Here is a 27,524-nt window from a genome sequence, read left to right as displayed (position 1 = left end):
TTAGACAGGAGCCAATTAACCTCTCAGCATGTCTTTGAAGTGTGGGAGGAAACCAGAGTACCTGGAGAAATCCCAGCAGGCACAGGGAGAACATGAAGACACCAGGCAGGTAGTGGAAGATGTAAATACAATAAAAACTATTTTCCCAGCTGGGGACCACATTGACAGTTAGAATTTGATTTGAAATTTGAGAACAATTTTCCATCCTAAACCTTCCAACTTTCCCACATATACAGTCGAAAACAATCCTTGCTTTGTCCCCATTAACCATTAGACAACTGATAGAACTTTTCAAAAACACAAAAAAAAATTTTGAGGATGCCATTATAGGGGTTGATTGATAAAAGGCATATAGACTCTGCACTTTGCAAATGCAGTTGCACTCTGCAAGTACAGTTGCTCCAGAGCTTAGTAAATGAGATAAAGCTTCACTTTGCAAAGAAAACCCAATTACGTGCAAACCAAAAAAAAAAAAAAAACACACAGCATTTTTGCTTGCACATGATTGGATAATAGAAGTCAGATAGGTTTTACCTAATTTACTAAGCTCTGGAGCAAATGCACTTGCAAAGTGCACAGTCTATTTGTCTTTAGTAAATCAACCCCATAGAGTCAATGAATGGTGTTAGGAAGCCCTTCAAAAAAAAAGCCCTTTGCATTTTTTTTTTAAAACCAAATTCTACTGGTGTATGGCTAGCTTTAACCATAAAGGCAAAGATCATATAAGCTGTTAGATACTAGTGAAAGGCAGGGGAAAGGTTAGATTGGGTGGGGCAGATGCAGGTATTCATCCGCTGGGTGATCACAGACAATGAGCTAAGCAGGGACGTGCCAGGGACAGAAGAGGACAAAGTGTTAATATGGGAGTTTCAATGACTTCTCTTACCTGCTCAGGGAGAAGTCAGCAACTCAGAGCTGTCCTCTGTGGATCAGGACACAGGAAAGTTCTGCATTAGCCTTCCCAGGGTCCTAAAACCAAAGGAGGAGGGCAGCCAATGAGGAAAGACAATCTCCCCTCTCCAGCCTGCCCTCCCGCCTGGGATTTGGCCATACAAGGAGAAGGAATTTGAGGAGGATGCAAGATGTGTGGGACAAACAGATCCAAACCCAAACACAGGATATTCTCCCTTATATAGTTCTCAGCTCCACTTTATGTCAGTGTGCGAGGAACCCTCTTTACAAGGCTGTATACACAGGGGAACACTGCCAGTCCTCCTTATATGGGGTGTGTGGGTGTACAAGGGGGGAGAATGGTACAGGGCGAGCTCAGCAATCTTATGCAGTGCACAGTACAGTTCCCACAATTCTGTAAAACTCTTAAATGATAAATGGTCGGTCCACTCAAAACTAATGTTTTAGTTTTCTGTAGATGCTGGAAGGGTAAATCAGCCTACTGGTATCTCTGGGGATTCCGAGAAAGTTTACTTCTATAGTTTCCGTATTCTCTTTTCCTAATGAGGAATCTCACTTCTGTTGCTGTATTCTTCAAAGCATAGGAAAAAGGGAGAGCCTGCTGGCCATAAACCTTGCAATCTGAATGTGCAATCTTTATTTCAGCCTCTCTCAATGTCTTTACTCTTAGAGCCGGTTCACACTGGGGCGACTTGTCAGGCGACTTGGTCGCCTGCCGTTTTAATAGGAGCGACACAAGTCGCTCCGACTTAGAAAAAGGGTCCTGTACTACTTTGGGGCGACCTGGAGCGACCTGTATTGACTTCAATGATATCAAGTCCGTGCATGTTGCTCCGAGATCGCGGTGCGCACTGTGCACCACGACTTCACAGGTCGCCCCGGCAAGTCGGATCGCCTCAGTGTAAACCGGCTCTTAAGCCCCGTACACACGCAACGATTATCGGCCGACCGATCGTCCGACTTTTGTCGGTTGGAATGTGCCTAGACTGCACATGAATTTTCTCGCCCAACAAAATTCTACTTCAGAAGTGATCTCATGTGTTGGTTTGTTTTCTTTCTTTACTGAGCATGCCCAGTCTTGCTCATCAGATTTTTCCCTGTCGAAATCTGTACTGACTGCACGAAAATCGGCCGTTATGTTGACGGCCAACAAAAATTTTATAGTCTGCACACCAGATTTTTTTCGGCCGAAAAGTCGGAGTTGGTTGTCGGAAGCATCATAGTAACAAGCCAAAAATAGGCAGATCGGACGTTGGCCGAAAATTCCCTGCCAATTTTCGACGCGTGTGTACGGGGCTTTAAGAGGCGGTTCACACCATTACGACTTGCCAGGCGACTTGGTCAGCCTGGCAAGTCGCGCACCGTCGGGACCATTGAGTAGTACAGGACCGGTTCTAATAGGAGCGACACAAGTCGCTCCGACTTAGAAAAAGGGTCCTGTACTATTTCGGGGCGACCTGGAGGCGACTTGCATAGACATTGATTTTATGAAGTCCGTGCAAGTCGCGCCGAAGTCGCGGTGCACGTGACTTCACAGGTTGCCCCCTAAGTCGGAGCGACCTAATGTGAACGGGGGCTAAAAGGAACCCGTGAAATAATTCCGAGGTTCTTGGAGAACCCATGCTAAAAATGATCACACCTACAGCTCGGGGTACATTAGCAAGAACAATAGGTTAAAGAACATTTTAAATAAAAGAATAGGTAAGGTGAATGTGGTATACCTCGCATACTTGATCATTTTTTTACCAACGTACAAAATAATTTTCAATAGCATACCTGAAATGAATAATAATTGAGAAAAAGAAAGACAAAGAGTAAACATTTGGATGTCCTCTAACCCTAGTACTTAGTGTATATATTTTATTTAGTTATTACAGGGAAACTGAAAGGTTTATAGCACTGCCAATTTACGCAGCTCTTTACATATACAGTACATATTGTACATTCACATCCGTCCCTGCCCTCAAGGAGTTTACAATCTAAGGTTGCTAACTAGAAGCCTAACTAGAACCTTCAGGGTCCCGGTGCAAGAAACCATGAAGGGCCCCCTGGACCCCTGGCCAGGGCCCTTCCCTTCAAGCCTGGGGCTCTTCCTACCGATCCTGGGGCCCTTTACTCTCGTGCGGGGGCCCTTTATTACGGTCCTGCAGTGGGACCCTTTCACAAGTTCTACAGTGGGCCCCCTTCCTGCATCTTGGCCCCCCCCCCACGGTGGTGGAATGCCAGGGCCCGGTCGCAAGTGTGCCCTTTGCGATCCTGGAAGTTCACCAACTGGTGCCAGTAGTTTTTATTTTTTGGCATTTTAATTGTATTATTTTTTATCATTTTATTTTATTTTTTTACAGTGTCACTGACTATGACTCTGTCCATTCAGAAAAGGAAGGAGCTGGTAAATTACATATTTACTGACCCCCTTCCTGGTTCTCCATTGCGACACCTCCCCTGCAGCAGCCGGCAGGGGAGGGGAGGGAGCACAGTGGGGGGGGGGGGGGGGGGCAGCACAGTGGGGGACCACGGGAGCACACAGGGGCCCAGAGACAGCAGAACACAAGTGAACTGGATAGGAGGAGTGGCGGGGGCAGCATACAGAGGAACCAATCTCCTCCATTTTCCTCCTTCAGCTACAGGAGGAAAAAGGAGGACAGTGATTTCTTTACATGCTGCCCCCGCCGCCCCTCCTACCCAGGTATACAGGGGAGCCACACAGGCCCCCTGGAGCATGGGGCCCGGTTGCAATTGTGACCCCGGTAGTTACGCCCCTGTTGCTAACCCATATTCATACTAGGGCCAATTTAGACAGGAGCCAATTAACCTACCAGCATGTCTTTGGAGTGTGGGAGGAAAACGGAGTACTCAGAGTAAACCCATGCAGGCACAGGGAGGACATTCAAACTCCAGGCAGGTAGTGCCATGGTTGGGATTCAAACCAACGATCCTAGTGATGCCAAGTGGAAGTGCTTACCACTTAGCTACTGTGCTGCCCTGGTGTTGAAGGGATCCCTTACGTTAGTTAGTGAAAAATTGCCAACTTGCATCGGTGGAAGTTCAATCCACCATTGCTCACTGCTCAGGGAACCCTTAGCAACTTCATGATTAACCCTGGTTTGGAAAAACTGCTCTTTTTAGTCTCCCTTATATCTAACAAAACTATGTAGTGAAAGCCCTACCTAAACAATCCACTCAATTAGTCTCTAGTCAGGTAGGTTCTTGATCTACATAACTCTTAGGGCTCTTTCACACGGTCCGCCTCCATAGGCGGATCCGTGTTGCTCAGCGGGGATCGATCCGCGATCCCCGCTGAGTCGGCAGATGACAGCTCCGTCTCCGCTTGCAGAGCGGAGAGGGAGGTGTCTCAACCCCCGCTGCCCTCTATGGGGGATCGGATGAGAGCGGACCGCTTGTCCGCTCTCATAAGATCCGATCCAATTACTGAACGGATGGAAAAATAGGGTTTCCATCCGTCCAGATTTCACGCACAGGATCGGATGCGGATGGCAGCGGGTGTCAGCGGAGGTGTCTCCGCTGACACCCGCTGCCCCATAGAGCTGCATGGAGGATCCGATCAGATCCGCCTAAAAAACTGACAAAGAGCCCTTAGTAGTTTATTCTATCAGATTGAAAAGTTGGCTATACACTGCTCGAATTTCAGCCAATTGCTGCTGAATCACCTGGAATTCGAGTTGTGGGTGGCCTGAGGGCTGAATGAGAGAAATTCCAAGTATGACCAGCTTTAGACACAAAGACTGGATTAGATCCACTCTACCGATCCATAATGGGGTAAACCTAGGAAATGAATTATCCATTTTTGGTTAATACTTTAAAAAGGAACCTATAACTAGAATAAATGAACTTAAAGAGACAAAAGAAGATACCACAAGGTTCTAGTACATTGTACTTCCTTACCAAAATTCCTGCACTGTGAACTAGTGATCGACCGATATCGTTTTCTTATTGCCGATACCGATATTTTGGTCATCGCATATCAGTATTGACCGATATTTTCGTACACTAAAATTTTTTTTTTTGACAGGTACTCTTGTGGAGGGATCTGGGGGTCTAAAAGACCCCAAACCCCTCCTCTGCACTTAAAAGCATTCAAAATGCCAAGTTTGACTGTTTTGAATGCTGTAATTTTTTTGAATTTGGTGCAGAGTACCCGGAAGCGATCTCATAACATCACTTCCGGGTTTTAACATGGAGACCTGATCAGAGACGAATATGGCTTTGATCGGATCTTTTCTTCGGTGGCCGTGCAGGCTGGTTGCCCGGTGGGACGGGAGACCCGGGCAAGCCGCGGAAGGCGGCGAGAGGGGGGGGGGGATGTCCCCTCCCGCTCCTTGTAATGACAGCCGAGCGGCTTCTCAGCCGCATCGGTTGTCATTACAAGACAGCCGACCGTCTGCTATGGACGCCGGTACCGGGGTGATGCTTCTAGCTGCAGGCATCAATCCGGTACAAGCACTTTCCCGAAATATCGTCAATATCGGTAACTTCAGAGGGCGATTCCAATATATCAGGGAAAGTGCATATCGGCCCTCGATATATCGGCTTTGCTGATTATCGGTCGATCCCTACTGTGAACCCCAGAAGCCCCTGAACCAGGAGAGAAGACTATGCAAAGGTTGGCGAGTCAGAATCAGAAAGTGGGACACCCACGTTTCCCACAACGAAATACAAACCCCTCAGAGAGAGAGACCTGCTAGGAGGCACACACATACATTAGGAAATGCAGGGAGAGAGTGCTTCAGCTTCAATTAATGACAAGATTTGCAAACTGAACGCGTTTCAGGTTCAGGGGCTCTAGGGACACACATAAGAATCTGTATGGGCATTTTGTGTCTTCTCTTGTATGTTCTAGTGACGGGTTCCCTTTAATATATATATATACAGGAACCACAGTGGCCAGGACAACAAAGTATAAACATTTACAAAGCAATACACAGACATGTTCTTTGAAACATAAAATGCATGCAGCGTTACAGATAGATTTGTGGATATGTGTGCGTAATAATTTATACACAAAACAAGCATGACATCAGTGAAAAATCTATACAAAGAGAGAGAACTCTATTACACGTCCATTGCCAAACGTTTCTATACAACATAAAGCGTAGATAACTCCTAAGTGCAAATAAAAAAAAAACCTATTAATCCTGCCAGAAAACTTGTGGGCTGATAAACTTATTGTGTTCTCTCCCTGTACTACAGTTTTTTTTTTTTTATCAGTTACATTGTTCCTAGCTATCTCTACAAAAGTGGAGGCTGGTTCTCCATGGGCCGGGGGCATCAGACGGACCACACCATACCCCCCCCACACCAGCTCGCACACCATACCACCCACCGGACTGACGTGGAGTGCAGGAAGCAGTGGCTTCCCCTGCATATCCTCCCTCCTCCTCGGCCAATAGCATGGCCTCTACTTTCGGCCAATCCGGAAACGGGTCTCAGGACCTGCTTCCTGATTGGCTGGGAGGAGAAGCAGTGTGATAATATATATATTCATTCGCTATTGTCACTCAACTGGGTGGGCTCAGGGCACAGTGCTCTGCGCCCCGAGCCCACCCTTTTTTGAAGCCCATTAGACGGGCCGCCACTGCTACAAAAACCCTTCCCATTAGGTTATGGAGAGGAGGAGAGGGGCAGGTATTTGTAGTCTAAATATAGAGAGCCTAGACAACATTGCTACCCATAATACCTATAGAGTGAGCATCATCACTGTAGGAAATAGCACTGTCAATGGCAGAATCATCAAGTGATAATACATGGAAAACAGTTCACAAAAGAAAACAAATACAGGCACTGCATCTAAGATGCAATATATTACAATTTTGTTCTTGGGTTTAAATATATCTTAAAGGAAACATGTACTTAGAGAGACAGGGTTATTACCGGCTTCCTTCTGAAAATGTACACCCCCGGACTGACTCTGAACTGTCACTGATTTGGCACAATCATATAACAAGTGAAGTCAGAATTCCTTATCCACATTTCATGGAAGAAAAGTCCATGGTCCAGAAAGTACACTGCTCAAAAAAAATCAAAGGAATATTTTAAAAACACATCAGATCTCAATGGTGAAAAATATCATGCTGCATATCTATACTGATATGAACTGGCATAACGTTTCCAGGGCTTCTCCAGACCCTTTCACGTCTGTCACTTGTTGTCAGGGTGAACCTGCTCTCATCTGTGAGAAGCTAAGGGCGCCAGTGGTGGACCGGCCAATTCTGGTGTTCAATGGCCAATGCCAATCGAGCTCCACAGTGCCGGGCAGTGAGCACAGGGCCCACTAAAGGACATCAGGCCCTTTGGCCACCCTCATTAAGTATGTTTCTGATTGTGTGGTCCGAGACATTCACACCAGTGGCCTGCTGGAGGTCATTTTGAAGGGCTCTGGAAGTGCTCATCCTGTTCCTCCTTACACAAAGGAGCAGATACCGATTCTGCTGATTGGTTAGGGACCTTCTACAACCCTATCCAGCTCTCCTAGTGTAACTGTCTCCTGGAATCTCCTCCATGCTTTGAGACTGTGTTGGGCACTGCAAACTATCTGGCAATGGCACATATTGATGTGCCATCCTGGAGGAGTTGGACTGCCTGTGCAACCTCTATAGGGTCCAGGTATCGCCTCATGCTACCAGTAGAGACACTGACCCTAGCCAAATGCAAAACTAGTGAAAAACATTCAGAAAAGATGAGTAGGAAAAAAAAAAAATGTCAGTGGCCTCCACCTGTAAAACCATTTCTGTTTTGGAGGTTGTCTCATTGTTGCTCATCTAGTGCACCTGTTAATTTCATTAACACCAAAGCAGCGGAAACTGATAAACAACCCTCTCTGCTACTTAACTGACCAAATATCCCAGGAGTTTACTTGACTTGATGCTATACTCTGATTAACCACTTTACCACCAGAGGATTTTGCTGTCTTACGTCCAGGCCACTTTTTGCGATTCGGTGCTGTGCGACTTTAACTGACAATTGCGCGGTCGTGCAACGCCGTACCCAAACGAAATTTACGTCCTTTTTTTCCCACAAACAGAGCTTTCTTTTGGTGGTATTTGATCACCTGTGCGATTTTTACTTTTTGCGCTATAAACAAAAAAAGAGCATTTATTTTGAAAAAATAATATTTTTAACATTTTTCTATATGAAATTCCCCCCCAAAAAAAAGTAAAAATCTAATTTTTTTTACATTTTAGGCCAATTTGTTTTCTGCTACCTATGTTTGGTAAAAAAAAAATCACAATAAGCGTATTTTGATTGGTTTGCGCAAAAGTTATTGCGTTTACTAAGGGAAAGATTTCTGTCATTTTTGGTGTTTTTTTTTTTAACGCGTAATGGCGGCGATCTGCGATTTTTTTTGCGGGACTGCGACATTGCGGCGGACAGATCGGTCCCTTGACTGACATTTTTGACACTTTTGGGGGTACAAGTGACATTACTGCAGTAATCAGTGCTATATATATGCACTGTTACTGTAAAAATGACACTGGCAGGGAAGGGGTTAATTTTATTGGAGAGGGAGGGGTTAATGTATGCCTGGTGCTTACTAACGTGTGGGGGGGGAGGTGACTGAGTGACACAGGGACAGATCGCATGTTCAGCTATGCTGAACACTGCAATCTGTCACTCCTTGTCACTGAGGAGATCCGCCCGCTTTGTTTACACAAGCGGGCGGATCTCCAAACTAGATTCCCCAATGATCGGGGAAGAGCAGCGGCGATCGCCGCCGCCCCTCCCCTGGCCCGACTCCCGCTGTGACTGAATACAGCGGGAGCGCGCCTCCTACAGGGGGAGGAGTCCAGCGACGTAGGTCTACGTCGCTGAACGATAACGAACCACTTTGCCGCAGTACAGTCAATTAGACTGGTCAGCAAGTGGTTTAAAAGCTTTCCTTTATTTTTTTTTCGTGCAGTGTATTAAAGCTAGAGGATGTGCCTAACATCAGACACTTAGCATTTTCAGAAGAGGTCATTAACATCAGCCTACATAATAGTCTCATTTAGGGATTTCTTTGGCATTTCCTCTTTTGCAGAGTATTCAGTTTACTGTTAGAGCTAATAATTAACTAGCCTGTCTATAATTCTCCATAATGTATGTCTCTGACATGTATGCATTGACGTAGCTTAAAGTGAATGATAGGAAACTCCCTTTCTACATTCAAATTGCAAATTCCAGACATAGGTTACCAGGACAATGAATGTACAGGCAATTACAAACAGGATAGGTTTAATTTGTATGCAAGTTGTAATAGGTACATTTTTTAGGTGTAGCTCAAGCCAAAAAACATTTTTTGGATAGATAGGGAAGGGTTTACACCCCTGTAATGTTGGTTTTGCTGTCTATGTCCCTGTTCAGAAGATTTCACTTCTCTTTCTGTCTCTGTGACAACTGAATTTTAACAATTTTGGGTTGTTGTGGAAACAAGGATTAATGATAAAGCTTCAGTGGAGACAACTTTTTCCCATGATAACTCTTACAGGAGGGAATTTCCCTTCCTAAGGGTAGATTTCTTCTCACTTCCTGTTGTCTCCCCCTGTTTGTAATTATGTCATATGTACTGTACGTTGGATGTATAGCACTGTTCCCAATAGGGCTTGCTGTGTAATGACTTCTTTGGCCTCCTCTGATTACCTGCAGACAGTCACTAAGGGACAGTTCACTCATCCATCCTTACTCTCAGTTGCGCATTACTCAAACAGTCCAGGGGTTTTGTTTTTTTTGCTATTTATTGTGGAACTTGGATGGGAGAAGGGAATAGTGGAATACTCCAACTTGAACTATTCACAGTTGATAAGGACAACTCTCACTTGGCCTCACCAGGTTACTTGTGGAAGCAGACACACTGCTTTTACTGCCACTTGTATAGAGGAATTAAGTTCTCCTTCTATCTCTAGCAGCAGACTTGATGCAACTACATTATCTTCAGGACAGTCTATAGCATCCCCTTGACCGATACCCATCCACTGACTCTTCTAGCAGAAGGGGTGGCCCTCTCAGAACAGGCCCCATGACACAGATCTGTTTTCACTGTAGGCAGAATCCGATCTACTCCAGTGTCTCCCTATCAGTCAGCTCTGCAGGACATCTGGGTTCAGCTCCTCTCTGACTCGAAGGCCCTCAGGTCAACCACATGAGGCCACAAGGCAGCTTCTACAAAAGGACATGTGCATTTATACAGTATCCCAGCATGTATCTCCTCTCTACTCTACTCACATGGGACGTTAGAAGGGGCGGTGCCACTGGGTGACATAACCAGGTGGGCCTGCCCCTTGCCTATAAAACAGCTGTCAAAGCTGAAGAACGGCATACGGTGGGAAGCCTCAGAAGAGGCGAAGCGTTTTTGACATTTTTTCTATTTTTCGGATCGGTAGGCGTCGTGATTGACGATGGATTTACATTGAGGGGCACTTTTTTTTTTTCTTTTAAATAAAGGACTTGTCAAAAACTGTCTTATGTGGTTTTTCCTTTTTTACCTCCCCCCCCCCCCCCCCAAAAAACCCATTCACATGGGAGGGGGAGTGGGATCTGGGGGCTTCCAAATTATGATAAACCTGCCAGGCTTCATGCTTGGATAAGGGTCCGGTATGGATTTTGGGGGGGACCCCACGCCATTTTTTTTTTAAATTTGGCGTGGAGTTCCCCTTAAAATCTATACCAGACAAAGGGCCTGGTATAGATTTAACAGCTTAAATACAGGGCAATTTCACCCCCTTCCTGCCTAGACCAATTTTCAGCTTTCAGTGCTCATTAGCATCTATGGGAAATATTGGTCAGCTTGGCATGGCACTGCTCCCTGTCTTTAACATTGGTGTCTATGGGAAATCTTGGTCAGCTTGGCATAGCACTGCTCCCTGTCCAACATTGGCATTTATGGCAGGGGCGGAACTACCAGGGCCGCAGCAGTCGCACTTGTGATGGGGCCCTGGCATTCCATTCCACTGCAGGGGGACCCGTTATCCGGGAGATAGTGCAAAAAAATTACCAGTGCACTCTGACAGGCACACAGTCCCGCCCCGCCCATCCTCTCCGGCCGCACTCACAGGCACATGGGCCCCGCCCATCCTCTCTGCCTGCCCATTGAGTTCAGTTGGGTAGGGAGATGCAATGTGAGGACTAAGGAGACTGAAAGAAAAAATCAGCTGACCCAGGGTCAGTAGAGTGAAGGGGAGGAGCTCGCCACTGTGCAAGGAGGGGGGAACTGAGTGATCTGCAAGTGAGTGACACTGATCCCATCCCTCTATCAGCACTGCCACTGATTCCCCCACACCACCCCCACTGCTGCCACTGACCCCCCCCCCACACCTGCCACTGATCCCCCCCACACCACCACTACTGCTGCGACTGATCCTCTTAAGTGCAGAGGACGGGTTTGGGGTCTTTTAGACCCCTAGATTTCTCCACAAGAGTACCTGTCGAATAAAAAAAAAAAAATAATACAAATTTTAAATGTACGAAAATATCGCCGCATATTGGCTGATACCGATATGCATTGGCCAAAATATCGGTATCGGCAACGAAAAAACGATATTGGCCGATCACTATTTTAGATGTGTAAGAATATTCATGGAGAGATAATTAAACTCCTGCATATAGTACCCTCTAGAGTAGGGGTCTTCAAACTTTGGCCCTCCAGTTGCTCAGGAACTACAATTCCCATCATGCCTAGTCATATCTGTGAATGTCAGAGTTTTACAATGCCTCATGGGATGTGTAGTTCCGCAACAGCTGGAGGGCCATAGTTCGAGGATCCCTGCTCTAGAGCAGGGATCCTCAAACTACGGCCCTCCAGCCGTTGCGGACCTACACATCCCATGAGGCATTGTAAAACTCTGACATTCACAGCCATGACCAGGCATGATGGGAATTGTAGTTCCTGAACAACTGGAGGGCCAAAGTTTGAAGACCCCTGATCTAGGAACATGATTTCTGTCATGCGAAAGATGTTTGCATGTATTAAACCCCAACTCAAGCCTAAAATTTAGGCCTATACATTTTTAGAAAGGAATATACTCCGCGCTAAGGAAAGGGTGAAATAATAGTAGGCTGCAGCCTCCCTCAACTATAACCAAAAGGCTATATGAGTATAAACAAAGAGAGAAGAGGGGAATGGCACTGTCTACTACAAAGATAAGGTGACTCTTCCAATAAGGCCCCTTTCACACTTGTGCGACTTCAAAGTCACGCGATTTACCGCGATTTTAACTGGGCTTGAATGTCTTTGGCCTCAAAATCGTGCCAAAGTTGTGCAGGGACTACTTTGAAGTCGGTGCAACTTCAAGTCGCACTGATATGAATGGGGAAAACGACTTGGAAAACGACTTGTAATGCGATTTTGCGGTCCAAAATTGCGGGACAAGTCGCACTAGTGTGAAAGGGGCCTAAGTGAAAATATGCAAAGGAATATGTAGTAAATGGTGAAAACACGATATGTCGTGGGTATCTGGAGGTTTTCACTAGTATCGGAGACAAATAAATCAGGGCAATAGGCTAGTGGCAATAAATACATAAATGCACAGTGAATCAATGCAATCTGCCAGAAGTGACTAATACAATCTAATAATATAAATATAAATATTTAAGCCAAACCCTATAATACTGTCCTGCCTCCAATTTAGTCTGAAAGTTACTATGTATGTTCATTTCTTGTTCTAGTGTCAGAAGTAAACAAAACTGAGATGTCATCTGCTCAGTAGGGAGATTTATTGACTGCTGAGGCATGAACAATAACATAACTATTCAAAGAGGACTTCGCCCAAAAATGACTTTGAAACTGGTAGCTGGGTTGGGTTATTAAACCTCATACTTCTTTATATTCTACCATAACAGCAAACATTACATTTTGAACAAAATCCTGTGTCGGTCACAAACTGCGACCAATGAACTGCACTTAAATACCTGTACTGGGATATCAGAGCCCAAATCAAGGCGATACTTGACATTGAGATGCCCGATTCCTCAACGGGATTTCAGCTTCATGTGCTCGCAACTCATTTTTGCCTCATCTCTTGAATGCAGCAAGGTGTTTGATCCAAGTTCATTGGAAGACGACCCATATTCCTTTGCAAGCAGAATTGATCAGCCTGGTTAAAAACATCATGGCTGCGGAGGATTGGATGGCAACATTTAAGGGCCCGCCATGAAAGTTTCTATAGTATCTGGGACACTTGGATACATTACACCACCACTGTGCTGACTGGCTCCTAGCCTCGTGCCTTGGGGCCCACCCCACCTCCAATGTCCTTGAATCTTTAATTGCCTCTGGTCCTATTGGTTTTTGGAGGTTAATAGATGCCCTCACAGAAGCCCCTGTGCGGATGTTAGTCCAATACACAGGGGTAGCCCATATAATATTCCTCTCAGAATTATACGTTGCCTGGTTTAACCTACTAAGGACTTGAGTGGACTTGTTCTGATCCATGGATTTTCTCAGGTTACAATGACTGTTCTTTGAGTCAGAGTGCTTATTGTTGTGTTGTTTTAACCTAAACCCCCTTTTTATTTTTATCTCTTCTCCTTCTATACCCCCCTTTTCCCCCAACCCCCTTGTTTTTGTACCCCCCTATCTTTTCCCTTCACCCTTGTTTTTGCACAAGTGCAGAGTCACGGAGCATTCTGACAATTTGTAGCGCAACTATCCCTTTCGGGGGGCAGAATGGAGTATAGACTTGTTTCACATTGTCAAGTATACAATTGTTACTTGTTTACATTGATATGCTCATGTGCATTATGCCCATTGCCATTGGGCTTTCCTTTTTCTATTGTTTTTCTGCACCTTCATATGCAAAATATTTCTGAAAAAACAAAAAAAAAAAAAAAGAATACTTAAAAAAATAGGTGTACTGACTTTTGGGACCCTTAATACCAAACTTAACCACTTTCATCTCCTTCCTGTTCAGGCCAATTTTCAGCGCTGTCATGGTTTGAATGACTAATTGCACAGCACTGTACCCATATGAAATGCTTAGCATTTTTTTTTCCACACAATAACTTTAATCACTGCTGAGTTTTTTATTTTTTGATAAAAAAGCAAAAAAGGCCGCAAATTTTGGAAAAAAAAATGCGTTCTTAAATTTAGAACAAAATGTAATCTGCTATATTTCTATGTAGAAAATAACCCAAATCAGTGTACTGTATATTAGTCTGTAGAAAAATTATAGAGTCCACAAACTGTGGTATATACTGTATATGTACACTATACTGCTTATAGCCACTTATCTCATTTCATAAGGCCCGAAAATGCCAGGACTGTGCAAATATCCCCCAAATGACCCCTTTTTAAAAAGTAGACAGTTCAAGGTATTTAGTAAAAGGCATGGCAAGTTTCTTGAAGTTGACCAGGAGGAGGCGATTCAGATTTTTTTTTTTTTTGTTACTCACAATGATTGCTTATAACAGTGAATTTCACTGTTATAAGCAACCGTTTTATTTTCTGAATGAAATCCATTCAGCATTTACTATTATAATTAACTATGATTGGCCAGAGATAATCGCATGGTACAGATGGGCTGTGACTGGCCCTGTCTGTACCATATGATCACTGTGACCAATCAGAGATCAACACAATAGTTCACACTGAATGGAAGCCATCCATTGTGTACAATTGTCATGTGATCTGCTGTGATTGGTCACAGTGATCACAGGGTACCAGCAGCGGGCCGGTACACTGATCTGTCATCTGCTGTGTCTGGTGGACACAGCGGGTGACAGATTGTGCCACAGTGCATTCTGGGGAGAACACCATATGACTTCCACCCAGTCATCATTTCACCATAGGCCAGTCAGGAAGCCGTTAAAGTATCTAAATATAAAAACAAAAATGTCAAACATTGCAGCTTATGAGTCCTTAGATGTGGTGGCTGCAATAGTTTTCTTTTTTTTCAGGATTTCCTTTATTTCATCTGGCAATCCTGCTAATAACATACCTCCTGTACCTAGGTGGCTACAATCACTTTGCCACTGTATCTATGGAAAGAGCCATGGTTGCCCCCACGCTGGACTTCAAATGTTTCTGCCTTTGTTCACAAGCATTAAACTTGGGATCAGATTAGTCCTTCACACAGAAACATTCTTTTTGCTTACAGTTCAGCTCACAGTAAGTGACAAGGACACCACATTTCTGGCACAATCAACAGGTACTTTTAGTACTTTTTGAATATGTACTTAGCCTAAACAAAGAATCTAATGCAAATACCACATCTATGGACCCAAAGCCTTGCCCTGTTTAACCATGCTTTAAGTATGACCCCAATCCTCATCATATGAAAAGAGTGGCCAATAAAATCCCCTCTCCCAATGATTTGCAGCTCTGGAGAGTGAGCTGGGGGTGCCGGAGCAACTCAGGACTTGTAGCTGGGGTGTTGGAGCCGCTCTGGAGCCAGAGCTGGGAGGGGGGGGGGGGGGATTGGAGCAGCTTCAGCTGGAGCTGCGAGTGTTGGAGCAGCTCTAGAGCTGGGGGTGTGGGAGCAGCCCTTGAACTGGGGCCAGGTGTGTGGAACCAGTCCTGGAGCCAGGGGTGTGGAACCAGTCCTGGAGCCAGGGGTGTGGAACCAGTACTGGAGCCAGGGGTGTGGAACCAGTACTGGAGCCAGGGGTGTGGAACCAGTACTGGAGCCAGGGGTGTGGAACCAGTACTGGAGCCAGGGGTGTGGAACCAGTACTGGAGCCAGGGGTGTGGAACCAGTACTGGAGCCAGGGGTGTGGAACCAGTACTGGAGCCAGGGGTGTGGAACCAGTACTGGAGCCAGGGGTGTGGGAGCAGCTCTGGAGCCAGGGGTGTGGGAGCAGCTCTGGAGCCAGGGGTGTGGGAGCAGCTCTGGAGCCAGAGCCTAGGATGTCACGGCAGCTCTGGAGGCAGGGGTGTCAGGGCAGCTCTATGGAGCCAGAACTGGGGTGTCGGGGCAGCTAAAAAGTTAAAGCTGAGGGTTTGAGAGCAAGTCTGGAGCTGAATCTCGGCCACTGGAGCCAGCAAGCATGGAGCACTGCCAACCCTTGTTCTGACTTCATAGTGACTTCCCAATCAGCAAACTTGTTACAGGTTGGTATTTCAAAGCACTAAAACCAAAGACAGTGAGAGCTAAAGGAGGTCAACAATGGCAGCCTCTTATTTCTCTGAATACAGGATTATTTTTATAAAATGACCTCAGCCCACCTTCCTACCAAAATAAAAAGCCTAGTACACACCATTTGTTTTTTTTTTCATTCAACCCAGCGGGCCGAACGAAAAAAAGACTGAAGTGCTCAGGAGGAGCCGCAGTACATCCGATATTAGTACAGCGATCTCTCCGCTGAGCTATTGTGTTTTGACCCAAGGAGGACAAAAAAAAAAAAAAAAAGATACATAATATGCCCACCTCTTCATCAGCGTCCAGGGAAGAAGTCATTCTGTTGAGTCAGTAAGATACCAAACAGAAGTCAAGTGTGATTATACCTGATTATTTTCCCAGGTTACATTTTTTTTTTTTTTTTTTTAAGTTTATGCTATTTATCAGCAAGGGTGGGGAGGGCACTTAAAAAGTTGACCATTTATTTTTACTTAAAAGGAACTAAGATCTGGAAGCTGTGCCCCTAAAATGCCAGGGGGCAAAAGACTAGTCCAGGGATCTTCAAACTAAGGCCCTCCAGCTGTTGCAGAACTCCAAGTCCCATGAGGCATTGTAAAACTGGCATTCACAGACATGGCTAGGCATGATGGGAATTGTAGTTCCTGAACAACTGGAGGGCCATAGTTTGAAGACCCCTGGACTAGTCACCAGTACTACAGGTATGTGCAGCTGATCTTTTCCCAAATCTGACTTTTAGTGCCTTGTTCTGCACTATGTGTGTGGGAGGCCTTCTTGGAAGAGGCTTCCTTATGTCAGAGCCTCCAGCAAGGAGAACAATGGGCAGCACAGTAGTGACTTCACCAAATCTCACTCTAAATCTCCTGATATAAACAGTAAAGTGGGGTACACACTAGTAGAAAATCTGCCGCAAATTCCCGTCCAAGGTAAAATTGTACGATTTTCGCCTAGTGTGTACACAACTTTCAGCAGACAATGCCGACATTTTCAATGAAAATAAAACGGAGGGACAAACACCAAAATTTTTATCGTCCGTCCCCAGACGACCAATTTTCATTTAATGTGTTTGCAGTATGTCCGTGAAAAATCGGATACGAAAGACCGCGCATGATCTGAAGTTGCTGACAACCCGGAAGTCTAGGAACAAATGTCCCAAAAAAAAAAAAAAAAAAAATCGGACAAGAAATTTTGTGAACATTTATGCACTGTCAACCAAAAACGGTTATGAACACTGAGCAGGAGAGAGTAAAATCGGAGGATATTTCGTCTGATTTCCGTCAAGTGTGTACGGGCCTTAAGAGACAGCAGTGCCTTATGGCGCTTTTCCACTGCATGGAACCGAACTGTTCGGCTCGCTTTTGTGCTTTTCCACTGCTGGTACCGCATGGTATGGTGTAGGAACGGTTCGGTACGGTACGGTGGTGCTTTTCCACTGCATGGAACCAAACGGTACGGCTCTCAAAAACAGCACCTACTCGATTGTGGTTCCAAGAGGTATCATACCCGGTACCATATCCCACAATCCTTTGCATGCAGTCACTACTAGCCACTGATTGGTCAGAGAATCCCACCCACCCCGTTGTTATCCCACCCACTTAACTTTAGTACTACTTTAGTGGAGAAGCAAACCATACCGTACCGTACCGAACCGTTCCAACACCGTACCATGCGGTACCAGCAGTGGAAAAGCAAACCCGGCCAAGCAGGGCCGAGTAGAGCCGAGCCGGTACTTGCAGTGGAAAAGTGCCATTTGATCTCGCACTACAGAAATACAGCTATGAGGCTGTAGACACAGGGGTGCCTAGATACCCTCACATACCAGGAGGCATACTGCCCTTTATTCAGGAGGCATTCAAGGCAAAAAGGTACATTTTTTTCAGGTTACTGCTTAGGCACAATTTCTATTTCTAGATGTTCCCTATAACATAGCAAATCTTAATTTTTTGAGGTCATGTCCACTTTAAGTAAGAGGGAGAAGGGCTCTGTCCTTTAAGGGTAACCATAGACATGAGATGTCATGCAACCTGATCTGGCCCATTTTCCAGAAAAGCTAGCATCAGTATGGTCTGACAGTATCACTCACCTCAGCAAACATGATACTAGGCTGAGCCAAGCTGGAATACTTATACACCTTCTTCTTGTCTGGGGATGGTTGATTTGTGCATGTGAAAGCCCTTGTAAAGTACCCACACATGTTGCCATTCTTTTAAACAATCTCTTTACAACTTCCTTTAGTTTTACCAACAACAATGTAGTGTAAAGCGGACCATACATGAATCGAAAATTTGGCCGGTTCAGCAGAAACTGGACACATTTTGACCCATGTATGGCTGTTTCATTCAATCGATCAACTTTTCGGGTCAGCTGGAAATTTTCAGGGTGATCAACTCTGCAGCCTTTTAATCTGATCTGTGTATTCTGACAGCAGAAGGCGGGGGGGGGGGGGGGGGGGGGTGGCGATGGGGTGGTCTCCACGCTGTTAGTATACAATGACATAGCTGGGAGTATTCCTGCATCCACTCCAAATGTGTGGATGGGGGAATCAGTTTCATTTTTTCTTTCAGCCGGCCGGGTAAACAAAAAAACGGACCCATTTATGGGCAGCCTAACGTATTACTTACCCTAGAACGAAGCCCCCGACACGGACCCCCGGACACCGATGCGGGCGCTGCCATGATCCCTCGGCGTCTCTTCCAGGTTCGGCGGCTCCGGGGCTGTGACTGGCCAGAGCCGCGATGACGTCACTCCAGCGCATGCGCACGGGAGTGATTTTCCGGCAAGCTCCCGGCAAGGAAAACTGAAGGTCCCCCCGGACCTTCAGAGCGCATGCGCCGCTCGCGTAAGCGGCTGCATGCACTGCAAATATCTCCTAAACCGTGCCGGTTTAGGAGATATTAATTGTACCTACAGGTAAGCCTTATTATAGGCTTACCTGTAGTTAAAAGTGTCAAAAAGCGGGATACTACCGCTTTAAGCCTAGTACACACGCAACGATTATCAGCCGACCGGTCATCCGTCTTTTGTCCAGAGTTGTGTTTTGTTGGTTGGAATGTGCCTAGACTGCACACGAATTTTCTCGCCCGACAGAATTCTACTTCAACAGTGATGTCATGTGTTGGTTTGCTTTCTTTGTGTTCTTTCTTCTCTGAGCATGCCTAGTCTTGATCATAAGATTTTTCCCTGTCGAAATCTGTACTGACTGCACGAAAATCGGACGTGTTTTGACGGCGGACAAAAATTTTATAGCCTGCACACCAGATTTTTTTCGGCCGAAAAGTCAGAGTCGGTTGTCGGAGGCATCATACTAACAAGCCGAAGATCGGCAGATCGGTCATCGGACGAAAATTCCCTGCCGATTTTCGACGCGTGTGTACGACACCTTAGAAAGAGACTGCCCGGTTGAGTTGACCCTGCTATGCAAGATAGATAGGCTCTCTCTTAAAGCGGAGTTCCGGGCACAGAAATTATTTTTTACCGAACATACCCCCGGGACAGTCAGGGCTAGCACATTCCACAATGGCTAGCCTCTGATCTGTCCCGGTTCGCACTTACCTTTTAGAAGAAATACTTACTTATAAAATTTCTTCCACAGCGTTTCCATCTCTGTTGTGGGCAGCTGAAGCCGGCGCGGTCCTCTTCTCTGTCTTCTTCCGCGTCTTCTTCTCCCAGAATGCGCCGCACCGGCCCCTCTCGTCACTTCCGGCGCGGCGCCCAGAAGCTGTTTTGCAGGGGAATGCGGCGTCGCCCGGAAATGACGAGCGGGGCCGGTGCCGTCGCATTGATTCCTGGGAGCTGTGACGTTCAGCTCCCAGGAATCATAGCGAGGCAGGAAGTGACGGGGTGAGCCGCGGCTCCGAGGGAGGAAGCAGTCAGAGGTGAGTAGTTACGATCTTCAATAAAAAGGTGAGTAAACAAAAAAAATAAAAATAACTATCCAATTCCTTTTCAGGTGAGGTCTACCTAGCGGAGGGGCACAAAAAAAAAAAAATCGTTTTGCTGTCAGTACTAAAGAGGCGCCTAATACTCTATCAGCATGAGCATTATATTGTAATGACGTTACCATGTGTGCAGAGACACTGGAATATGTCAAATGTTTGGGTGTCAGCGATGTTCCAAGTTGAAATATTTCAGGTATGAAACTCACCCCTTTCCTCCCTCAACTAACGGAACAAGCTTAGCCATCCACCAACATTTGAATCCATTCCCTGAATTCATCATACAGTAATGGTAAACATAAACTGGTATTTTCAATCGATCTTACGGCAATGTGTTCAAAACTGTCTCGATCAATTATGGTGCTCACTTGTAACTAAATTGCTGATTTTTTTTCCCCAGATTTTGATTTCATTCAATTTGATCTTTCAATAAAATGTACTGGAGCTCAGTTTTGACTTTTCAATCTACTGATTTCTGATGATTAAATCTGTGAGTTTTAGATCGAAATTGCTTGCGATCACTTTTGCAATTCAAAAGTAGTCAAAATTTGCTGAAAATTTGCACATAGCCACAGACCGCTCATACGTCAACCAATTCACCCTGCAGCCAGCACCCATCTCGATAAAAGCGGAATAAGAAAAAATTAACTGAGTCAGGTGGAAAATGATAATGCAAACATGACAGAGTCCTATCAGATGCAGTGCCACTGCATGCAGGCAGCTGCGGGGTAGGGCTCTGTAGTTCTCTCCTCATTCTCTTGTCCATATGTAGCACTGCCCCCTAGAGAGCTGCCGACATTGGATTCCCCTGGGTTATCCGTAGCAACAGTCTGTAGAAACGTATCACTTTAACACTTTCCTCAGACAAGTCCAGGGGATTTGGTTTTTGTGTTTTTATTGGAACTTGGATGGGAGAAAAGATAAGTGGGATACTCCAACTTAGAACTATACACAATGTAGAGGACATCTAGCTGTGACGTTGCTTCACTCTGCCACTGAAGTTAAGATAGTAAATGTGATCTTGTTGTGTTAAACCTTCAGGGTCCTAACTTGGCACCCCCTTTCTCACTTGCTGTGTGTGCTATCTCCCGTCCACTGACTCTCACTGGAGTGGTCCCCTTCCTGGTACTCAAGGACACTGTTTTTCCTCAGGTTGCTCTGCCACTTGCTCAACTGTCAGTACCCACTGGACCTCCTGGCTCAGCACCACACTTCTGGTCCACAAGGCCGACCGCCTGTGACCACCTTACACATCAGACAGGAGGAGAGACAGCCATCACCCTCCTCCTGGGACCTGGCTTCCCACCCAAAGACACCCTGTCACATGTGCCCTTGGCTTATAACATATCCCAGGATACACCACTGCCTGTGCCAACCTTCTGGGACAGTCACAAAGCCTGTGTGTCACTGGCTGGGTTTCCTCCACTGTCCAACAGGCTCCCCTATTGGCTACAGTGGGGACACTCCCTCAGACCAGATGAATCACACATGGACACATGCAACAGGCCTAAATACTGATCAGGCTCCCCTGTGAAGCAGGCAGAGCAAACTATACTTTTCCTAGCACCTATCTAGGAGGGTGCTACACATATAATGTACAGTGTGGCCAGTGAGCATTGTCACCCTCGGACTGAAAGTGTGTCACTGGCAGTATCGCATATTATATCTGGTTCTTATATAGCGCTGTCAATTTACGCAGTGCTTTTTATTTATATTGTACATCAGTCCCTGCCCTCGAAGAGATAACAATCTAAGGCCCCTTACTCACATTCATACAGGGCCAATAAACCTACCAGCATTATAGATAATATACTGCGCCTAGCTTAGATAGTAAATCAGAAAATCAATGTACATGAAAAGCAGCCAACACCAAATCTTGAATATTGCAAAAGATCGATCGAAACAGTAGGAGTAAGTGTAGTGCTAATCAGTTCATAGAGACAGTGTCCACATCCAAGGGGAGAGCTTAAAGGTGATCTTCCGCTGATATAATCCTCTATTATAGGGGTCGACCGATTATCGTCAAAGCCAATATATCGAGGGCCGATTTGCACTTTTCCCGATATATCGGAATCGCCCCCTGAGGTTACCGATATTGTTGATATTTCGGGAAAGTACTTGTACCGGAGTGATGCCTGCAGCTAGAGGCATCACCCCGGTACCGGCGTCCATAGCCGACGGTCGGCTGTCTTGTAATGACAACCGATGTGGCTGAGAAGCCGCTCAGCTGTTATTACAAGGAGCGGGAGGGGACGTCTCCCCCCCCTCCACCGCCTTCCGTGGCTCGCCCGGGTCTCCCATCCAACCAGGTGGCCCGGGCAACCAGCCTGCATGGCCACCAAAGACCCGATCAAAGCTGCATTCGGCTCTGATCAGGTATCCATGCAATAACCCGGAAGTGATGTCATGACATCACTTCCGGGTACTGGCGCTAGATTAAAAAAATGGACAGCAATCAAAATAGCCAAACATGGCGTTTTGAATGCTTTTAAGTGCAGAGGAGGGGTTTGGGGTATTTTAGAAACCCATATCCCTCCAAAAGAGTACCTGTCAATTAAAAAAAAGAAAAACTTTTTTTTTTAAATGTACGAAAATAATCGGCCAATAACCGATATGCATTGACCAAAATATCGGTATCGGCAACGAAAAAACTATATTGTTCGATCACTACTCTATTAGTGCTGTGAGGACCACCACCAACACCCAATCACACAGCCTCTTACCAAATCGCATTGACCCTCATTACAAAGGTCAATGTGGGCAGCAGATCCTATACAAAACGTAAATAGCCGTGAGATCCTCTCAGCGTTCTTCCCCAGTGTTCCTCTCCATTGGTCTCAATAGTCTAGTATGATCCTTGCCTTCCTGTCTGCAGCCATGTTTAACCTACCAGCATGTCTATGGAGTGTGGGGAGGAAACCCCTTGCAGGTACAGAAAGAACTTGCAAGTAGGTAGTGTCATGGTTAGGATTTGAACCAACAGCCCTAGTGCTGCCAGGCAGCTGTACTAACCACTCAGCCACAGTGCTGCCCATGTAGGCAGGTTTGCCTATTTAGTTATTTACTTGGCTGCCCAGGTCAGGGGGAAAGGGTAATATTTTTTCCTTCCCTGATCATGTTTGCGTGCTTTTTGGATCCTCAAGCAGGGGAGGACTGGGCCAGGGGGCAGGGGGGAGATTGCCCCCTGGGCCTCTCTGATGCCCCATAAAAAAAAGGCTGCACCGCTTCTGCCAAAGACATGCCTAAAGGATTCCTGGGGAAGAGAAGAAAAAGGTCCCTGCCGCTGACCTACCTAGTGTGGGTTGAAGACAAGGACAGAGTGCAGGCCTCCCCCCAGCATGGATGTTGTAAACTGTGTCTGAGCAGAGGCAGTTCCATGCCCCACTGGAGACTCCCCCCCAGCTGGTGAGTAGAGTGCCTGGAATGGGGGTCAGGAGGAGGCTGGGAAGAGGGAGAGTGGCCGAGTCACTGCACCATGGGCCTCTGGTTTTTATTTGCCCCCTGGGCTAAAAGTTGCCAGTCAGCCCCTGTCCTCAAGCCATAGTTTGTTGACCCCAATCTATAACAATGGTGACAGGTTGCCTTGAACTGTTCAGCTGCTCTCTGTCTGTCCTAGAATGAATCAATGTACTACCAAGACGAAACACAATTTTCTTTCTAGCGGCCCAGCACAGTCCCATTGCAAAACCTCCTATTAAGCCTCGTACACACGCAACGATTGTTGGCCATGAATTTTCGGCCAACGTCCGATCGGCCGATTGTCGGCTTGTTAGTATGATGCTTCCGACAACCGACTGCGACTTTTCGGCCGAATAAAATCTGGTGTGCATGCTATAAAATTTTTGTTGGCCGTCACCACAACGGCCGATTGTTCGTCAGTCAGTACAGATTTCGGCAGTCAAAAATCTGATGAGCAAGACTGGGCATGCTCAGAGAAGAAAAAACACACGGAAAGTAAACCATCACATGACATCACTTCTGAATTTGGTTTTTGTTGGCCAACAAAAGTCCAGTGCAAGTCTAGAGCACATTTCAACCAACACAACAACACTGGACAAAAGACGGCCGATCGGTCGGCCGATAATCGTTGCGTGTGTACGAGGCTTTACGCTGATTCACATCAACCTATTGTGGTGGTGTGCCCTGAAAAAAATTACCATGCTTTACTTTTCTGCGGTGCAGCATGGTGTGACGCAATCCACTGCGGCCAATAGAACTCAATATAAGATACCGATCGGCACCGCTGTTGTCGCACACCACTGGCTGCTTTCAAGGGCAACTTGTGGTGTAAGTGGGTCCTAAATTCTTTCATTGCTTATTTCTTATTGAATATGTTACAATGTATCGAGGAAGTGTGACCTCTTTGTCGGTTGAGGACACCATTACTGACTTCTTAGGGTAATAAAAAGCCAGTACATTCGTCTTGCTAGTAACCACACAAAACTGAAATATCATTTTTTTCTGAAGTTGACCTTTAAAACCATAAGATAGTTCATAAATTATGATTTGATTATTGCATTCTATAAACTGTACTGGAGGACTTTACTGTAAAGCTGATCAAGGTCCAAAACCACAGACATTTTGCTATGACAAATCTTCCCAACTTGGCACCGTCCCTGCAGATTACATATACCGATTCAATGAACCGCCCCCCTCCAGCAAAAATTCTCTAGTATCTCTATTTCATACAGACACTGCAATGCACTCTTATCATGAGAAATGTATGAAATGCTCTACTAGGTCTGTCTGTCACTCGGAAACACAAATTTCTTGCTTTTTTTGTACATTTTAAACCATCAAGGTAGTATACTACTTTCTATAGAGTTTTAAAAACTTTCTGTGCTGGAAATAGGTGAAAATATCCTTCTATATACCATTGATTTATATAATATATGGGGTTGTTTGCCTTACCTGTGCTTGTGTCTGCCTCTGTGCCTCTCCTGTGATCTGTGCGGTGGGAGTGACTAGTATGAGATCACTGCAGACAGGTAATGGGAGGGATCCAGGAAGGTGTAGGACAAAGTATAAGGAGCACACCTAAGGTAAGCTGTTCAATGTATAGGGCTGGGGTGCGGTGGACGGTTTGAAGGCCACTTTTACTCTTAGGCTGTGTTCTTTTATTATTATTTTTATTTATTAATTAATGTTCATTAATGTTTAATGATGCTTTGTAACAGATGGTGGAAAGGTGCAAGGTTCATTTTAAAACGTATGCCTTTAGAATTGTCAGTGAAGATTCCTATTATCCAGGTCATGGTATAGTAATGGTCAGTCACATGTAACTAGACCTGCTCTGTAATGGTAAAAATATTTCTCCATTCATCCAACTGAAGAAGCTATTTAAAAAGTGGTGAAATGTCTTCAACATTATGGAACAGATCCAGCTGAATATCCCTCCCTGAATAGCACAATATTTGCATTGCTTTATTTATTTATTTATTTATTTATTTATTATTTATTTATTTTTATTATATTTATTTATTTATTATTATTTATTTTTTATCACAGGTACTTATATACCACTGTTAATTTATGCAGCACTTTAAGTGCCGGTTCACACTAGGTCGCTCCGACTTAGGGGGCGACCTGTGAAGTCACGTGCAGCGCGACTTGCACGGACATCATTAAATGAATGTCTATGCAAGTCGCCTCCAGGTCGCCCCGAAGTAGTACAGGACCCTTTTTCTAAGTCGGAGCGACTTGTGTCGCTCCTATTAGAACGGCTCCTGTACTACACAATGGGAGCGTGACGGACCGCGACTTGTCAGGCTGACAAGTCGCGGTCCGAGTCGGATCAATGTGAATGCGGTCTTAGACATCTTCCGTGTTTGAGCATCTCCTTTTTCAGGTGTATTTGTCTTTTTGAAATCCGCGCATTCGCGTGCATCTTCGCGCATATGCGCAAATTTGTGTCTTTTTGCGCAAATGTGTTCTCGCGTTCTTGTAAAATATGCAAATTAGCTTTTTAGCAGATTAACAGTATGTTCGTATGCGTTCATTTGTTCGCAATCGCGCATGTTTGCGCAAATTACTGTCCAAAAATGCAGATTTTTCTATTTTGTTCTTACTGAAGAATGCACGGCGCTCATTTACGCGCCTGCGTGAATAGGCACATTACAATGAATGGGCTGTAGTTAACTCAGAAAAAAAAGGTGTACTGAGCTTTTTTAACCACTCAAGGACTGAGCCCATTTTTGATACATTTTTGTTCACAAGTTAAAATCAGTATTTTTTGCTAGAAAACTACTTGGTACCCCCAAACATTATATATATATATATTTTTTAGTATTTTTTGCTAGAAAACTACTTGGAACCCCCAAACATTATATATATTTTTTAGCAAAGACTCTGGAGAATAAAGTGGCGGTCATTGCAATATTTTTTGTCGCGCGGTATTTGCGCAGCCGCTTTTCAAACGCCATTTTTTGGCAAAAATTACGGAAAATTACATTTCACTTCATTTTAAAAAAAACTAAACAGTAAAGTTAGCCCATTTTTTTTTGCATATAGTGAAAGATGATGTCACGCCGAGTAAATAGATACCTGACATGTTACAGTTTAAAATTGCGCACACCCATGAAATGGCGACAAACTACAGTCAATAAAAATCTCCATAGGCGACGGTTTAAAAATTTTTAACGGTTACTAGTTTAGAGTTAGAGTGTAGCTCTTTTTTTTAATTATTGCTCTCGCTCTCGCGATCGCGTTTTTCAAATGCCATTTTTTTGGGAAAAATTACAAAAAATTACATTTCACTGCATAAAAAAAAAAAACTAAACAGTAGCGTTAGAGAGTAGCTCTTTTTTTTTAAATCATTGCTCTCGCTCTGGCGATCGCGGTGATACCTCACATGTGTGGTTTTAACAGCGATTTCATTTGCGGCACAAATTTTGTATACATTTTCTTTCGTGTGCGAGCTCGCAACGACGGGGGTGGCTAAAAAAAATTTTTTTTCCTATTTATTTTTGTAAATTTTAGCACAGGTTTTTTTAGAAAATAAATAAAAATCTGATCACTTTTATTGCTGTCACAAGCAATGTAAACATCCCTTGTGACAGTAATAGGCAGTGACGGGTACTCTATATGGAGGGTTCGAGGGTCTAAGAGACGGTTCACACTACTCCGACTTGTCAGGCGACTTGGTCGCCTGACAAGTAGCGCTCCATGCTGTGCAATGGAACCGTTCTAATCAGAGCGACTCAGAAAAAGGTTCCTGCACTATTTTAGGGCGAAGTCGGAGCGACTTGCATTGACTTCTATTATGAGAAGTCGTTTGCAAGCCGCGATGAAGTCGTGCTGCACGGGCGACTTCAAAGGGGCAAATTTGAGTCGGAGTAGTGTGAACCGGCTCCAAAAGACTCTAGACCCTCCACTACACTTCCATGTATTCAAAACGGCATTTTGAATACATTCACTTTTTAAATCCGGCGCCTTTAGCAGCCGAGTAACCCCGATGTGGCGTCATGGATGCCGCCTCCGGGTTACGTCATTGGAGCGGCTTCGATCGGAAATCCATCCAGCCGGTTGATCGGGTCTCCCAGCGTCCCCTCCCGCTCACTGGGGTAATGGCCGAGTGGCTCCCGAGCCGCATCGGTCGCTACCGCCTGAAAGCCGA

At 45.2% G+C, this 27,524-nt stretch overlaps 1 protein-coding gene across 2 annotated transcripts in view; it reads right to left on the bottom strand.

The window, feature by feature from the left end:
• Window positions 1–24,882, bottom strand: part of MYL9 (myosin light chain 9) — a 51,467-nt gene extending 26,585 nt beyond the window's left edge. Inside the window, exon 1 of one of the 2 annotated variants that reach the window (XM_082272055.1) lies at window positions 24,821–24,882. The gene's annotated coding sequence lies outside the window, so the exon portion shown is untranslated. Of the gene's footprint in view, window positions 1–886; window positions 1,043–24,820 lie in introns of those variants that run through there. The other variant, XM_082272054.1, reaches the window with a different exon arrangement.
• Window positions 24,883–27,524: the final 2,642 nt, after the last annotated feature.

This window comes from Pelophylax lessonae (genome assembly GCF_965119305.1).
Source record: "Pelophylax lessonae genome assembly, chromosome: 11".
NCBI lineage: Eukaryota > Metazoa > Chordata > Amphibia > Anura > Ranidae > Pelophylax > Pelophylax lessonae.
The sequence above is the reverse complement of the archived record's forward strand: the minus strand, read 5'-3'. Positions and strand labels throughout refer to the sequence as shown.